Source organism: Asparagus officinalis, chromosome 5 (genome assembly GCF_001876935.1).
Source record: "Asparagus officinalis chromosome 5, Aspof.V1, whole genome shotgun sequence".
NCBI lineage: Eukaryota > Viridiplantae > Streptophyta > Magnoliopsida > Asparagales > Asparagaceae > Asparagus > Asparagus officinalis.
This window is the reverse complement of record NC_033798.1, coordinates 35169037-35186534: the sequence shown is the minus strand read 5'-3', so window position 1 is coordinate 35186534 and position 17498 is coordinate 35169037.

The window sequence follows — 17498 nt, the reverse complement described above, 5'->3', positions numbered from 1 at the left end:
AGTGGGGGCATCGATGCCCGTATCGATGCTGGTATCGATACCTCCGTCATTCTTTACAGATCTATGGCTGAAATTTTCTTGTTTTGGATAAGATTTCAATCCAATGTCTCTCATTCACTGATGTTTACTATAAATAGGGGTATAGAGTGAGGGGTTAGAGGTATAAAAAATTTTGTAACTCCATTTGGAGAGGAAGGTAACTCTTAATTGAGAAGGCCATCCAAATTTGTAACTTTTGTTACAATTAATAAAAAAAAATTTCTCCACTTCAAATCTTCTTCTCTTTGTTGGATGATGATGATGGAGATGAGGAAAAGTTTAAAGGTTTGCTTTTCTTTTATTTTTCTCTTTTATTTCTTTTTAGTAATTCCTTTATTATTGCTTATTTGTTAGATTTACATATATGCTTGTAGTGTAGATTTATTTTCTTATCTTTTTATTTCTTTTTGCACTTTAATTATTAGAGTAGATTTATTTTCTTGTATTTAATTTTTACAATTTATTTTAGAGTTTAGATTTTAATTCTTTGTAATTAGATTTATTTCTTGTTCATAGTTTAGATTTTTCTTTTCTTTTTGTAATTGGTTATTTTTCTTCTTGCTTTTATTTCTTAAGATGTGAAATTAATTCTTGTAGGAATCTTAGAATTGTATGAAACTAGTCTAATTTCCGTTATATTGTATGAATTATTTTCTTTCACTTAAAATATTCATATTTAGGATAATCAACTAGAAAACTAATTGGTAGAAGAAGAATTTGATAATCTATACTTATCTTAAATGGTTTGATAGGTTATGCTTATGAATTCTAGGATTACTATCTTGTTGTTATTCTTATTGTGAATAGTAATTTTGACTTAGATGATAATTTAATAGGTTATACTTTTCTTAAATGGTTTGATAGTCTATGCTTAATAAATCTAAGTTAAAATATGATAAAAAGAGAATAGTTTGTATTTTGTAATAGAGATTAGCTAGTGGATTAAATTCTATATTTCTTATATCTTAATTGAATCCTCCATCTTGATTTTCTTGAATTTTCTTTTCATTCTTGATTTTATTTCTTGATTTTATTCATTCTTCTTTCTTGCCTTGTGATTTCATTTATTCTTTGATTATTTCTTCTCTCCTCTAAAATTTAATTTATTGTCTCTTGCATATATTCACAACAATCACTCATCACAATCATATTTATTCTTTAATCCTATTTTTGTCACGTACAAAACATAAGAACCAATTCTAATAATCTCTTAAAATCACCTTCCTCGTGGGATCGATATTTTTATACTATAACTTGATCAATTATGCACTTACAATTTTGGTACAAAATTATGACGCATCACATAATGTGATATGTGAAATGGATTTAGATAATTCACATACTAGCCTGACTCAAATAGTGGTCGATAAAGGCACATCAAATCCGTTGATGACTGAGGATTCGCTAAAAATCTTATAAGAATTATGGTTATTTATTCTAAACACGAATGAGTAATTATAATAAAGTTTCAATAAGCAAAAAGAGTTTACGTTATTCATGAGAAACATTCAGACAAAATAAAAAGGTTCAAGAAATAAAGTGTTCTCAATCTAAACTAACTTATAATGACGAATTTGTTCTTCAAGGTTCAAAAGTTTTGCCTTATAAGCTTGTTCAAACTCAGCTACCAGATTAGCTTTGAAGGCCTCTTCATCGGTACTTTGAAGCTTGGCGGCCTCCTGTTTCTTGTCAGCAAGTATTTTGTCTTGAATCTCCAGTTGTTGAAATATGTTCGCTTCGACTTGTTTTACTTCTGCCAAATCAAATTCTAAAATCTCCTGAGTATCCTCAGCCTTCGCCAGTTGTTCCTTCAAGCGGGCTATTTCGGCTCGACCTGACTTTAAATCCCGATGCAGGTTGATCTTAGTTTGTGTTTTCTTGGCGAGGTTCATCCTGATCTGGTGAATACGAGCTTTTAACTTTTGAAGCTCAGACTCGGCTGCTTTTTGAGAATCGCATCACGCCTGTAACCTCGAATCCATTTGAGAAACGATATAGGAGGGTGTGCCCCTAATGTAGAGATCCTTGAAAAGTTCAGCATGTTGCTTGAGGTCGGCCAAATAGGCGTCGATCGAATCAGTCAATTCATTATATCATTCTTCTCTGATCCCTTATGTATAGCGATCAAGATATCTCTTAAAGTTCTCAAAAGTTGATCCTTTGAGGAGAATTCGATCGACCATAGCGTTCAAAAAGGAAATGAAGCCTTGAAGATCGGAGCAAATGACGGCTTTATCTGGGTCTTCGTCTGCTAATAATGCTTGGATAGAATCATTCAATGTTGAAGAAGGAGCTCCAATGAGAACAAATAAAGTAAGCATAAAATATATATGTTCGTACATAGCAACAAACAGAACAGAAGATTCCACGAATTGGTTACCTTGGCTTGTCGATACTGGGGTAGGCTCTACAACAATCGAAGCTTGTTCAGGAATAATACTTGTTGGTAGACCCGCTATATCAAATGGTTGTTCAATTGAAACCTCAGAGCGTGAGTCAAACTACAAAAAATATTAAAGATAGGACATATAAGGTTGAGTGGAAGTTGGGTTAATTTGCTCTTTTGTAGTTGCCTTCAACACTTCAACTTCATGAGCAAGTGGAGATGGATCAGAAATAACAGCACGCTCGGCTTCAACAATATCAGAAGTTGGAAGAGCAATAGTTGACAGTTCGATTTTAGCCGGAGGACCTGTCAAAAGTGGGAAACCAAAGCCTTCAGGTTGATCGGATACACCAATGATAGTAGATGCATCAACTTCAATAGTTAGTCCTACAATTAAAGTTCTTATTTAATTATTAAAATAAGAAGGACAAAAAGTCAATTGAAGGTCTAAGTTCGGAAGTACATACCCTCTGATGGACCTACTTCAGTTGAACCAATTTTAGTAGTTGGTCCTGTAGTTGCATTCGGGGTTTTGTCTGACAGCAGATCAGAAATATGTTGATGGTCATCCTTGGAGAAATCGAGATTGAAATTATGTTTGTTAAAGCCTTCGATCTCCACTTCATGAATAATTTCCTGCTCTCCTGGCTTATTTACGAGAATATCTACAGTATAGAAAGACTCATCAGTACGTACGTAAGGGTATGAATGAACCAAATTGAATAAAACTAAAGTTACCTCTAACGACAGTTGTAGGATCAGCAACGCTACTACTCGCACCTACCTCATTTAGTTTAACTAAAAGAAGATAAATGGCACATGTTAGCAGAAGAGGTACATGTTTCGATTCACTTATTTCTTGGAATTGCCCTCCAAATGACAGAAGGAACAACGATGGCACATGTACCTCTTCTGCTAACATGACAGAAGGAACAACGATGGCACATGTTGGTGAGATCGATGTAGTGACAGAAGGAACAACGATGGCTACACCGACGGGCTCATCACTCATCACTTTATGCACTTGTTGAATGAAGCTTGGCTCAACGTCCATTAAACCAGGGAAGGAGGGTTCAACCATAATTTCTCCTTCTTCTTGACCCTCTATAAAAAGAAGGAAATAAAATTTTGTATTTGAAAATAAAACAATGAAAGAAAGATGAGTATGAGATTTTACCTCCTTCATCAACTGAGATATCATGGGCTAACTCCTCCTCAGACACAGGTGGGAGGTTGCGTCGTCGATAAGCAAGTTTCTTAATCCTCTTGGAAAAATAGGAATCTTTTGAAATCTCAGAACCCTCATGACGAGATTTCGTGCGTCGTTCAACTCCCTGTGAATCTTGGAGTTGAGTTGGAGAAGAAGTGAGAGATCGGGATCTTTTCCTGGTAATGAGTGGTGTGATGTCCTCTTCTTCTTCTTCTTCTTCCTCCCGAACAGGCCACCTAACAATCATCCTATGGGAGGATGATAAGGGAATAGTCTTCTCTTTCATCTGTATTGGCTTTAAGGGAGCATCTGGTGACTTTGACGGAGCAACATGGCGAGTCCTGTGGGCTATAGGAGAAGGAGGAGTATCAGCTTCTGCTTCATCTTCAGTCTTATCCTCCTCTCCGGACGTTTCGAATATGTCGCTCTCATCTGAATTAATTATTTGTTTTCCTTTACGGGAGGACGTGGCAGACTCCTTTCCTCCCCTAGAAGGAATAGTCCTCCTGGCTGCTCCAGTAGCCAACCGAGAAGCAGTTTCGGCTTCTAACTCAGAAATTCTCCTCTTCTTTGTGGGTGTGTTGGTGGCTAAGATCCATTGACAATAGAGAAAAGTCATATAAAGTTTGGGCTCAGCAACGGGTAAGCTGAATTGAGCATCGGTACAGCTGACAACATTCTAAAACCAAGCTCGAACCTCGTCGATGAGACCTCCATAGGTTGTTAGCCATCTGTTTGGGTTCCCGACATATAACTGATCATAACCGAATTATCGAGAAAATTTGTAGAGAAAGTAGGGCCCAATTCTGTAAAAACATTCTTTGATCGGAAAACCATGTAGCCCGGTCGAATGTTTATGAGCTAATGAAAACTGCCCATGTTGAGAGAAGTCCTATTAGTTCTAGGCATTTCCTCATCGGTGAGCACTTTATTATATGCGCCTGAGAATTAGGTAAAACACTTATGGAACTCCCAACACTTAGCCACCCTGAATTGCTTTACAACTTCATGCCATTGTCGGGATGGACTCAACCATTTACACCCTTCCAAGATCTGTAGCAAAGGAACCTCCGGATCAGAAATTTCAGGAGCCGACATCATATCAGATCGATGGAGGACCAACCATGTCATCAAATACGTATATGGTAGTTCTATCCTTGACATAGGAATGTCGCTTGAAGGCTTAGCACTCACTTGTGTGAAGGTGTTGGCTAAATTGCGTAGCCCGCTATGGATGTCAGCAATCATGGCAGAGAGTAACGATAATCGGCCTCCAACGGCTAGTTGAACAGTAGGAAAGAGAACTTCAAGAGGGAGAGCATCCGAAGATTGGTGTGGCACTACACACTTCTTTAGCCATATGGCTAAGTACCCTGCAAGAAGAGTCTCCGATTTCATCTTCTTTATGGCTTGCCATAGGAAGGTCCTGAATTTTGTGCCACTTGGGAAGCTGGCTTCAGATGACCCTGTAGTATAAGACTGAGCATTGATCTTCGTTATCAGCTTTGATCTCAGATGGAGTCAGTGGAGGCGATTCACAAAGTTCTTCACCAGTTGAGCTCTTAAGATTTCGGAATAAATAATCAGCAAATTGTTTCAAACTGATCTGAGCAGCCTTCTTAGATTTCACCTCAATCCTTGCTATCACCGTTTGGTAGCGATAGGTCAATTCCCAGAGAATGTCATAAGCAACAGAACCAGCCCTCTTCATTCTCCTAAGCTAACGATTAGCGGGAAAATACTCTTGGTACGGAACACTCCCTATTAATAATCCTGATACCTTCACCATCTCATGGAGCGGAAAGCCTAATTCCCCATACTTGGTGAAGAATGTATTTGTATCCGGATTATAAGACTCAAATAAGGCGAGAAAATGATCAACGCTTATCGGAAGATCATACATGCTAGCTCGAATTGGGATATCTAATCCTATGTTAGCTAACTCTTGGCCCCAGCGTCCGAGCACATAGCTAGTCATCCTCGCCCACCATTTGTCTGCAAGTGAATGAACCCAACCAAAACATCTAAACTTTTTGAGGGAAAATTCTCTACCTATTCGAGCAAGTCGATTCTTCACGGTGTTGGCTCTTATCATCAATTCGTTTTGAGGTGCACTATCTGATCCAAGTACCCCTGGGTGAAGGTCACGAATTGTATATCGACCACTAGAGCCAGGACTTTTAATATCTTTACCAATGAACCCGCAATGAATGCGCTCATGGTCCTCTGTTAAATGCCACGACATCCTTCTCGATACTGTCAGATTCCGTAATTACAACAACGAGTAATGCTAAGGAAACTGAGGAAGAAATAAGAGATCTCCATCGTATTCATTCAACCATGCTTCTGGGCCACATGAAAGAGCATTAGGATCTTCAATAGAGTCTCCGAACAAATAATCAGGCTTCCTTAATGGTTCGGTAGAGTCTCGGATAGGCGTCAAGGGCAAGTTAGTCAATAATTGTCGCAATGTATGACAATTTCCCTCGTGAATCAGTTCAGGGATACTATTAGAACAATTCTCATTAAACTGATGGACTTATCTAATGAGAAAATCACCATCAAAAGAAGTATGAAGAGTGCCACTCTGAACGAGATTTTCTCTATCAGAAAGAGCAACTGAAGGAAACTGGATTGCAAATAAAGTTAGGACACAGTTGAATAAAGAAGAGGCTAAAAGAACAAAGTTTTCTGTTCTTAGTAACCGCGACATTGTCCACTGTCGCGCGTTACCATAACAGTGTCTACTGCCGTGCTTAGCCGTGGCAGTGTCCGCTGCCACGGTAACTGAGTAATGGCTGTTGGCTTCGAAAAGCCACGAGTTTGAATAAAACTCGTAGTTTTTCCATGATACATGTCTTGATCAAACAAGATATGTATTTTGTTAGTGTCAATCCCCTCGATGGAGGATGTCAACTCTTCCTGGATGACTCTCAAAGGAGACAAACGAGAATACGTACACAAAATTGTAACTTTTAGATGGAGAAAAGTCTAAAAAAGTTACCTCCAAATGATGTAGCAGCGGCCTCAACCTCCTCTGACGCCAGGGCCACTGATTTGCCCTTGGGAACACGAGCTTTTTTCGGAGACATGATGAAAAAGACCTAAAAAACTAAGAAATTAGGGTTTCGGGTGAGATCTCAAGCACAAACGGTAAAACGAATCTATTATAGAGGATATGGCTTCGGTTTTACCACAAATCAAAGGGGAACCAAGCTTGAGGGGAGAAAGAACCAAAGAAAAGCTCAAATATGAGAAGATCCCCCCAAAAATCCTAACTTTCCCTCGAATAAAATCAACAGGTTTTGAAGAATAAGGAGGAGAAGAGCCAAAGGATGTCTTTATAGGGTATTTGGGAGAGTTTCAAACTCAGAATAGCAGGGAGAAATGGCCCAAAAAGGCCAGAGGTTTGTCTTTTTAAACCTGATTCGCCGCTTCTGTGTGCGGCAGTCAACCGTGACGCGCGTTAGCGCATCAGTCGTCACTGACACGTGCCAGCGCGTCAGGAAACACTAACGCTCTTGAGCACGATAGTTTACGCTGACGCGCAAAGGCGTCACGCGCACACAATGATTCCACGAGTATTTGCATACGTACATTTCCCTTTGTATTCAGAGTGTATTCCCAAAAACTCTGATGAGTATAGGAGTATAAACTGTATCTCTTTGAACCTCCCAATGGGTACACGAGGTTAAACTGATTCCCAAAAACTCCGATGAGTATATGAGTATAAACTGCATCTCCTTGAACCTCCCAATGGGTACACGAGGTTAAACTGATTCCCGAATACTCCGATAAGGTATATGAGTATAAACTATTCCCTTATGCTCCAACACCTTAAGAGCTTAAACTGTGTAGACTCTAGTCAACATACGAGTATAAACTGTGTTCATGAAGGTTGATGCGTCAATGATCAATAACAAGAGTTAAATTTACAAGTCCAACACCAGATTTAGTTCAAGATTTCGATAGTCGTCAAGCGATAAACGCAGCACCGTAAGAATTTTAGCTACTTTACAGAGCATTGAATAGACTAAAAGATGAAGAAGTCAAGAGCTGAAGCGGTTCACAGGTCCGACACGTACTCCTCAACTAAGTACTGGAGAGATTGTAAATAAGACCTTTCCTATCCAAAGTGTCCCAAACTCCTTTATTAAAGATTGAGTCTGAAATATTTTGGAGGGGGTATCTGTAGGCGTTTAAAAAATACATATAGATATCCAAATACAGTTCAAGATAAAGAGAAGATGATGATGGTCAAGGGGATCATCCAAAGCCAGAAGAGACAAAGAAACAGGTGAACCAACACAAAAGAATAACTTGAAGAGTTGATAAACAATGAATACTAACGCGTGTAGGCGCGACAGTCATTACTGATACGCGCAGGTACGATAGTCACCACTGACATGCGTATGCGCTACAGTGATTACTGATGCGTGTAGGAGCGGCAGTGGAGTGTGGTGCGCATCTTCATAGGGTGTCTTTTTGTGATTTGCTGACAATTTTGAGCATATTCTGATAGTCCACGTGGCATTATAACAAAAGGAGAACGTGCACTGACATGGAGGGATATTTAAAAGCTAGGAAAAGTGGCATTTCGTGGGTAAAAAGTAATGGGAGAACAGTTACAAAGGTGGCTAAACGTGGCTGAAACCGCCTCTTCAGCCGCGCCAGCCTACACTGACGCGCTAAAGGTCGCGGCAGTGTCGTCTGCTGTGCCTAAAGAAGGTACAACTTGTCAGTTATTTCACACCCATTTCCATAGTTATGGGCCTCTATTCCTATAAATACCTCCCTATACACGTATCCAAGGACAGAGGGCAGATTAGAGCAGAGAAGCTGGAGCTTTGGGTGAATTTGAGCAAGAGAGTGAGTCTTTGTTCCTCATAAATGCTTTTAGAGCTTTCAATGATTCCTAGAGATCTAAGCTCTGACTTGATCTTTAGAAGAGTGAATATCTTACATCGATAAGATATTTACTTTAAATTCTTACTTCGATAAACGAAGGAAGAATCCCCAAAACCTTCACGATTCAATCAAGATCTTATAAATCGGTGGTCCACGAGCTAACGCACTCCCGACACAGGCAAAGTCCACACAAAAGAAGAAATCGATAAATAATTTTTGTGTTATTTTCTAGAAAGTTATAATTAACTTATTTTCATTGTAATTCATTGTAAGCGACCAAAGTTTTAATAGATTCTGTAATGAAAACGACTTTCGATGAAAACTGTTCTTACCCTAATTAATGGGAAGGCGTCCCTTTCGTATGGTGAGGTCACTGCTACACTTGTGAATTATTAGCTTCGAAAGAAGGATAAGGAGGCTTCAGTTAAGTCGGTAGCAGAGGCATTGGTCACAAGAGGGAAGAATCCAAACTGAAAGAATTAAAAGTCACAGTCTAGAGTAGGACATCCTACAGTGTGAAAAGATTAGTGTGCTTGGTGCAAGGAGACCGGTCATTGGAAGAAATATTGTCCAAACCTCGACTAATGGATAAAGAATAAGCAGAAGGGAAAAGGGAAGCAACCATCATCTGAAGCAAACATCGTTATATCGGATGGTAATATTTCTGATACTTCTATTTACTCGCTTTCTATCAGTCCTACAGGTAGCTATTCGGAGGAATCCGAGTGGATGTTGGATAGTGGTGCGACCTATAATGTGTGTTCTAGAAGGGAATGGTTCTCCAGTTTTGAGAAACTGGATAGTAGTGTGGTATACATGGGAGACAACCGTACATGTCAGACCCTTGGGATAGGAAGAATTTACTTCAAGATGTTTGACGGGATTGTTAGAGAGTTATATGATGTGAGATATGTTCCTTTCTTGAGGAAGAACTTGATCCCAATTGGAGCTTTGGTTGGAAAGGGTCTGAAGGTTCGTGTTGAGGACATGGTTCTCGAGATCGTAAAAGACTCTTTAATTGTGATGAAGGGTGTTAGGAGGAATAATCTGTACTATTTTATTGGAGATACCGTGAAAGGTGGAGAGCTGGCGACTTCTGTTGATTTGACTACACTGCGGTATTTAAGGCTTTGTCATTCCAGTATTGATTTGGGGATGGGTGCAATAACTTGCAGTTTGAAGTCCAGTGAACACTTTGTTGTGAGCAAGAAGACCAAGGTGAAGTTTGGTACCTCTATTCACCGCACGGAGGGTGTTTCAGATGGGATTCACGTGGATGTTTGGGGGCCTTCCAAGGAGGCATCATTGGGAGGTAATACATGTTTGGTTTCCTTTGTTGGTAGCTGTTCTAGGCGTGTTTGGGTTGCAACCAAATTCCCTTTGGAGAAAGTCCTAGTAGTCTCTAATAGATTGAAGAAGTGTGTGATAGACAGAAAGGTGAAGATACTTCATTATGATTTTGGTGGGAGGTACAAGATGGACATGTTTCTGTATTGGAACCGAGCTCACGGCATTTCGAGATACTTTGTTGGAAAAGAAATCTTGGGGCAACTAGATAGGGTGGTAAATTTAGAGAACCATACCTTGCTGGAGGAGGATCGGTGTTTGTTATCAAGCAATGGTCTGTAGAAGAGTTTTTGGACTGAGGCTTCGATATATTTGGATCATCCTATTAAAGAGTTGTCAACTGCTGTGATTGGAGGTAAAACTCAATTGGATATTTGGTCGGGTAACATCACATTGGATGAGGCTTCGATGATGGACCCTATTGACTCTCAATAGGTGGAGAGTTTTGGATAGATCTTAGAGGTATCACAACAGGTGGAGAGTGATGCTACTTCACATTGGGTGGAGATTATTCCACATACTCTAGATCATTCTATATTGTTTGGGATTCCAGCTGAGCTAACACAGTTTGGGGATTATTTAGGTTTGGGTGTAGATGATGAGTTTGTTAGACCCTAGAGGGGGGGGGGTGATTAGGGTCTTATGCTAATCTAATCCCGATTAAAAACCAATTAAAATAATATTAATTAATTTGTTCTTGCACGAATGATATAAGATAGATATGAGCAAGAAGGATATGAATAAGCACAAATAAAAGGTACGCTAAGCAAAACACAAACAAACGATATGTTTACGAGGTTCGGTCACCACGACCTACGTCCCCGCTCCTCACCTCGAGGAGATCTCCACTAACACAATCTGGTTTGGAAGCCAAAACTTCTACACACTCGGTTTACAAGCTTACCGAAAACTCTCACACTATGCAATCACACTTCACACACTAAGTGTAGGAACCTAGCCCGTGTCCTCTTCCTCAAGTGCTCAGATGCAATCTCTCCCTAGGTTTGTCAACCGACGCCACTCCTATTGGATTAGACCCCGTCTCTCGCCTCACGCTCCTCTCGGTGTACAAGTGTATTACAAGTGATACTCACAAATAAAGATTAAATACAATGGTTTGTTCTCAACAACAAATGAGAACGCAAATGAAGCTCACACTCACTAAATCACACCCCACAACCCACACTATATAGTATGAAGATATTAAGCTCAATATTGTGTGTGTGATAACAGTGAATGAAAAAATATGTAACTCAATAAATATAGCTAAGATATGAAAATGAAATTATAAGCTATATGAAAAGATAAGTTAGGAAAACTTCTCAATAAACAAGAAGAACAGTAGAGGATGATGAGGATAGGATCCTCAGTTGAAATGAAAAGCTTCTTCTTGTAGTAGCAGACTTCTTTTAAAGCAGATGATCAGAAACAGCTTAAACAGCTCTTTAAACACACTTAAGATTTTTGTTAAAACTTTACTGTAAAACAAAACTTGGTTATTTGAAAGAGAGCAACAATGGGGTATTTATACCCACTCAAAATATCAGCCAAAATAAACTTAAAAAGACAAAAACAGCCCCATAAAATCAAATAAAAAAATAGCCATTGGAAAGCAATTATGAGATCGGCGGTCAACCGTGGAAATCTCGCGGTCAACTGCGAGGCACAAAAAGGCTGAGCATAGGAATTAAAGGTTGACGGTCGACCGCGACGGTCGACCGCAAAAGTCTCTGATGGATTCACGGTCGACCTCACTGTCGACCGCGAGCCATAAAAATGCAGGCTATAGAAAATAACTGCTAGCGGTCGACCGTGGCGGGTGACGGGGGGGGGGGGGGGGGGGGGGGGGGGGGGGGGGGGGGGGGGGGGGGGGGGGGGGGAGCCATAAAAATGCAGGCTATAGAAAATAACTGCTAGCGGTCGACCGTGGCGGTTGACCGCAAACTGATATATGCTAGGTGATAGGTTTTGGGCTGATTTTGAAATTGCATTAAAAATATTAAATCAATTCTAAAAAAAATAAAAATTTGGGGAAAGTTTTTAAATGATGAAATAAACATGTTTGCAAAGAAATTTGTGGAAAATCAATTTTCGTTTGAGATAAAAACTATTATAACAAAGTGTTCAAAAAACCTGTATTTTCATGAACATGAAAATTAAGATATGACTTGTAAATACGTATATATATATCATGTATATATTATATATATATAAATAAGTGTGAATGAGCTGTAAACATGAAATAAAAACTATTATAACAAAGTTTGATGAAAAATCGTTTATATGATAGAAAACATCAAAATTGTGTTAAGTGTACATATATTGAGCTTACATATAAACATACGATATATGTAGGAAAACTAAACTTATACCTAGGTGAATGCACACACATGAACTTGAATCTTTAACGCTTGATTGTCGTGTGTTGAATTACCTGTAAAGAGAAAAACAAAACAACAAAAACTAGAGAATAGATTAGCGATAAATTGTTTGACAAATCATCATCAAAACTATAGGGCCAACAATCTCCCCCTTTTTTATGATGGCAAACAATTTATTTAATGATATGAAATACATATTGATAAACCACATATAACATGAATAAACTATATTAACATGAATTCAAAAAGCCATATATTAAACCACATATCATAATATTCCATCAATATGAATTAAACATTATACTGAACATCAATATATGTAGATTTTCTCCCCCTTTGACAACATCAAAAAGGAAAAAAAATATAAATAGGAGCAACGCTCCCCTGTATTCAAGCACAGATAATAACCAAGTGTATGGACACAAAAGCTCCCCTTGTCAATTTGCATAAATGACGTATAAAGATCATATATAGGAGCTAAATAATCAAAATCATAATCATTCATACACATCCATAAACATTTGAAATTTAAAGTCCAAACCAAGCATACAGCATCATTAGTAACATGTTTTCACAAAACCACATATTTGTTTTCACAAAACAAGGCATAAAATATTGTTTTCACCATACATTGTTCATGATAAACTAACATAACCACAATAAACCAAATTAGTCCCACAAAACTACATTGTTTACCACACAAACCATACATAATTTGTTCCATAATAACACATAGTTTTCCACACAAACCATAGAGTTATTATAACTCAAAATAAAACATAAGTATCAAGTTTTCTTTCACCAAAACATAAACATCACCATAAGCAAAAAATCCAATAAACAAGAATCAATCTCCACCATCATCAGAAGCATGGACAGAGCCATATCCCGAACCAGAGCTAGAAGTAGATCCTCCTTCTGAACCCTCACCTAAATCAGAGTCAGAGCTAGAAGAGGGATCTGAAATCCTAAGAGACTGACGCTGATAAGATAGAATAGTCCTAACGTCCTTCTGAATAGATGAGACCTGAGTCTCAAGACGATCCAATCGGGCACAGATATCAGAAGTGGAGGAGGTGTAAGCTCAAGACTGAGAACGGGAAGATGATGGCTTAGCAGGATCAGACAAGGAGTCAGAAAGTTGCATACGGGAGAGAGAGACTCTATCAAAGTATTCCTTACCCGGATCAACTTTGGGTTCATTGGATAGAGCAACACCGAAGTGTTAGAGAATGAGGGTGATGAAGCTACTAAAGGGAAGAAATTTGTAATGTTTGCATGCCATGTTCTTAAGAAAAACATTTGCCCAATTCACTTTTATTTTTGGCAAAAATGGTATAAACAACATTAACCTTATCAGGGGCAAAATGATCAAAGCTACCGGTTTTGGGAATGAGATTATGAGCAACAATACGAGCTATGATTTTAGTAGTGGGATTGAGTGATTTGTTGTTCATAGGATAGGTGCAACCGGGCTTAAACAAGATATCGTTCACAGCCTGATCGGTGTGATCGATAGACATAAGCTCAACGTCACTTGTTGGAATCTTAAGGATTCCTACAAGTTCATCGGTAGAAAAAGAGATCTGAATGTTCTTAACAGATGTGGAGATGGTTTGAATACCATCGGCAGAAATGGTGACAGACAGGTTTGCATAAAATAAGTAGACAAGGAATGAGTAATAAGGAACTTTACGTTCTACGTCTAGCAGCTTATGCAAACCAACAACATACAGAATATCATGAATATCATACATGGCTAGTTCCTCATATTTGATATATCGAGTAGGCAGGATTTTTAGTTTACACAGTTCCCTATATTTCTTAATAAGGGGTTTGAACAGAAGATAATCCTCATTGTGGGAGGCAATGGAAGATGAGGAACCAGACTCAGGCTTAGATCTTTTCTTAGGAGGCATTGTGACAGATATGATCAATTAGGGTTTGAATAAAATTAGACAGAAATTTAAAACCCTAGAGATAAAAATAGAGCACAATAAGTACAAATGAACAAACCCTAAACCAAAAACCTAGATTTGAAATGTTGAAATTCTAGAGCAAGAAAAGAAATTAAAAGATGAAAGATTACCCAGCAAATTTCCAACACGAAATTTGATGAAAGGATGGACGCGGTCGACCGAAGAGAGGCTACGAGCGACCGAGGGAAGAAATCTGAATTGGGGGAAAATTTTCGAAATGAAGAAGAAGAAAGGAGTCGGATCATAAGAGGAGAGGAAGGAACGGCTAGGATCTGATTAGAAATGAGATCAAAGGTGATGGTTGATTCGGGTTTAGAAGAAATAATCAAATAAAACCGAAACTTGATAACGAAATGAGCAGAAAACAAAAAAAATTATTGCGGTCAACCGTGGCGGTCGACCGCGAGAAAAATAAAAGCATAGGTAATTTTAAAAACTAGATTTTGAGAAATATGCAATTTGGACTTGAATAAAAATTTGTTTTATGTTTATTAATTATATATAATAATATATAAGAAGTTCTTAGCTATTTAAATCATGAAATTATATTATTTTAGCTTAATAAAAACTAAATCATCATTAAAATTCGAAAACAACTATAAAAAAAATCACAACGATAGTTTCAAAACTCATTTTGGTAAGTAAATCATTTTGGTACTACTAAAATTTGGGACATGACCCCGATCATGTAAATCCAAGGCCCTAGGGTTATGAACCCTTTTGAGCGTATTTTGTGCACCGATATGGTCAAAAAAAAATTCGTAAACATAACCCATACGATTATAATTTGTGCAATGTAGAGGTTTGAATGGTTTACGTTGACCGAAATGAAATGCACGTGGTTCATTTGTAAAAATAGATTTTTCTTTGTAATTATTTTGCAAACGAGAATTTCTTTTCAAATCGAAACAAAACATGGCCAAATAACCAAAACGACCACAATAATCACATTTATACACATGAGCATATTTATGATTTATACTATGTGTGTGTACATGTGTATGAGATGAAGAAGCTTGATGGGATGCACAATCATGAATGGGCTTGTCAATTTTTTGTACATTATGACAAAATTGGGCTAAATGGCCTTTAAGACCGCAAATAGAACATTTATGAATTTTGTCATACATGTGTGTATAGTGAATAGGTTTCTTAGAAGAATTAACATTGTATTTTGCACACAAGTCTATAAGCTTTTTATTATTAGCAATACAAGTGTTTAGTGTTGAATCTAAGGTAGATATATGTTTTCTCATTTGATTCAATTCATCATTGTGTATACAAGCATTGCTACTAAAAGTAGGATAAACAAGATTTTTCATCATAGATTTCAACTTATCTACTTCTAACATGGCATCACGTTTTTCATGAAGCAAACTAGCATTTTTAATTCTCAAATTTTCATTGCATTCTTTAAGAATTATATTTTCATTTACAATAAAATTAAACTTAGTGGCTAGAGTTTCATGAGTGGATTTCATATTTACATACTTACTCTTTACATTTAAACTTAGTGGCTAGAGTTTCATGAGTGGATTTCATATTTACATACTTACTCTTTACATCAATATAGTAATTGTGTAATTTTTTAAACTCAAGAGCAAGCTCATCAAAAGTAATAATATCATCTTTATCAAGCTCACATACCTCACTAGGGTTATCACCTAGTGGTATTGTACATGGAGATGATGCTTCTTTAGAACTCAAAGCGGGATTTTTCAACGCTTGTTGAATAGCCTCCAAGTCCCTTTCATGTGCTTCAATCAATTTTCATAAGGCGTAAGCACTATCAAAATTAGCAAATTTGTTAGAAAAAGAAGAGTGAAAAGCATTAAGCAAGTATTCTAACAAAAACTTGTTCATATTAAACAATCTTTTATCATTTTCACTCCATTTGGATTTTTCCAAAATCGGAGCAATATAAGCATCCTCAATAATTTCCCATAAATCGAATTGTTTAAATTGAACGAAAAGTTTGAATCTAACACGTCATTGAGCATAGGGGAAAATATCCAAACGCGATGCAACATTAATAGCATAACCTAGACTAGATGCATCATACATATCATTAATGATTATATGCAAGAAGCAAAAAGCAATCAACACTAGATTAGCACAAAAACGATAACTTGGATTTTTAACTCAAGGCGATTAGTCCTTAAATCAAAGAGCACCAAGCTCTGATACCAACTGTTAGACCCTAGAGGAGGGGGGGTGATTAGGGTCTTATGCTAATCTAATCCCAATTAAAAACCAATTAAAATAATATTGATTAATTTATTTTTGCACGAATGATATAAGATAGATATGAGCAAGAAGGATATGAATAAGCACAAATAAAAGGTACGCTAAGCAAAAAACACAAACAAACGATATGTTTACGAGGTTCGGTCACCACGACCTACGTCTCCGTTCCCTCACCTCGAGGAGATCTTCACTAACACAATCCGGTTTGGAAGCCGGAACTTCTACACACTCGGTTTACAAGCTTACCGAAAACTCTCACACTATGCAATCACACTTCATACACTAAGTGTAGGAACCTAGCCCGTGTCCTCCTCCTCAAGTGCTCGGATGCAACCTCTCCCTAGGTTCATTAACCGACACCACTCCTATTGGATTTGACCCTATCTCTCGTCTCACACTCCTCTCGGTGTACAAGTGGATTACAAGTGATACTCACAAATAAAGATTAAATATAATAGTTTGTTCTCAACAACAAATGAGAATGCAAATGAAGCTCACACTAACTAAATCACACCTCACAACCCACACTATATAGTATGAAGATATTAAGCTTAATATTGTGTGTGTGATAATAGTGAATGAAAAAAATATGTAACTCAATAAATATAGCTAAGATATAAAAATAAAATTATAAGCTATATGAAAAGATGAGTTAGGAAAACTTCTCAATAAACAAGAAGAACAGTAGAGGATGATGAGGATAGGATCCTCAGTTGAAATAAAAAGCCTCTTCTTGTAGTAGCAGACTTTTTTTAAAGCAGATGATCAGAAACAGCTTAAACAGCTCTTTAAACACACTTAAGATATTTGTTAAAACTTTACTGTAAAACAAAACTTGGTTGTTTGAAAGAGAGCAGCAATAGGGTATTTATACCCAATCAAAATATCAGCCAAAACAAACTTGAAAAGACAAAAACAGTCCCAAAAAATCAAATCAGAAAATAGCCATTGGAAAGCAATTATGAGATCGGCGGTCGACCGTGGAAATCTCGCGGTCGACC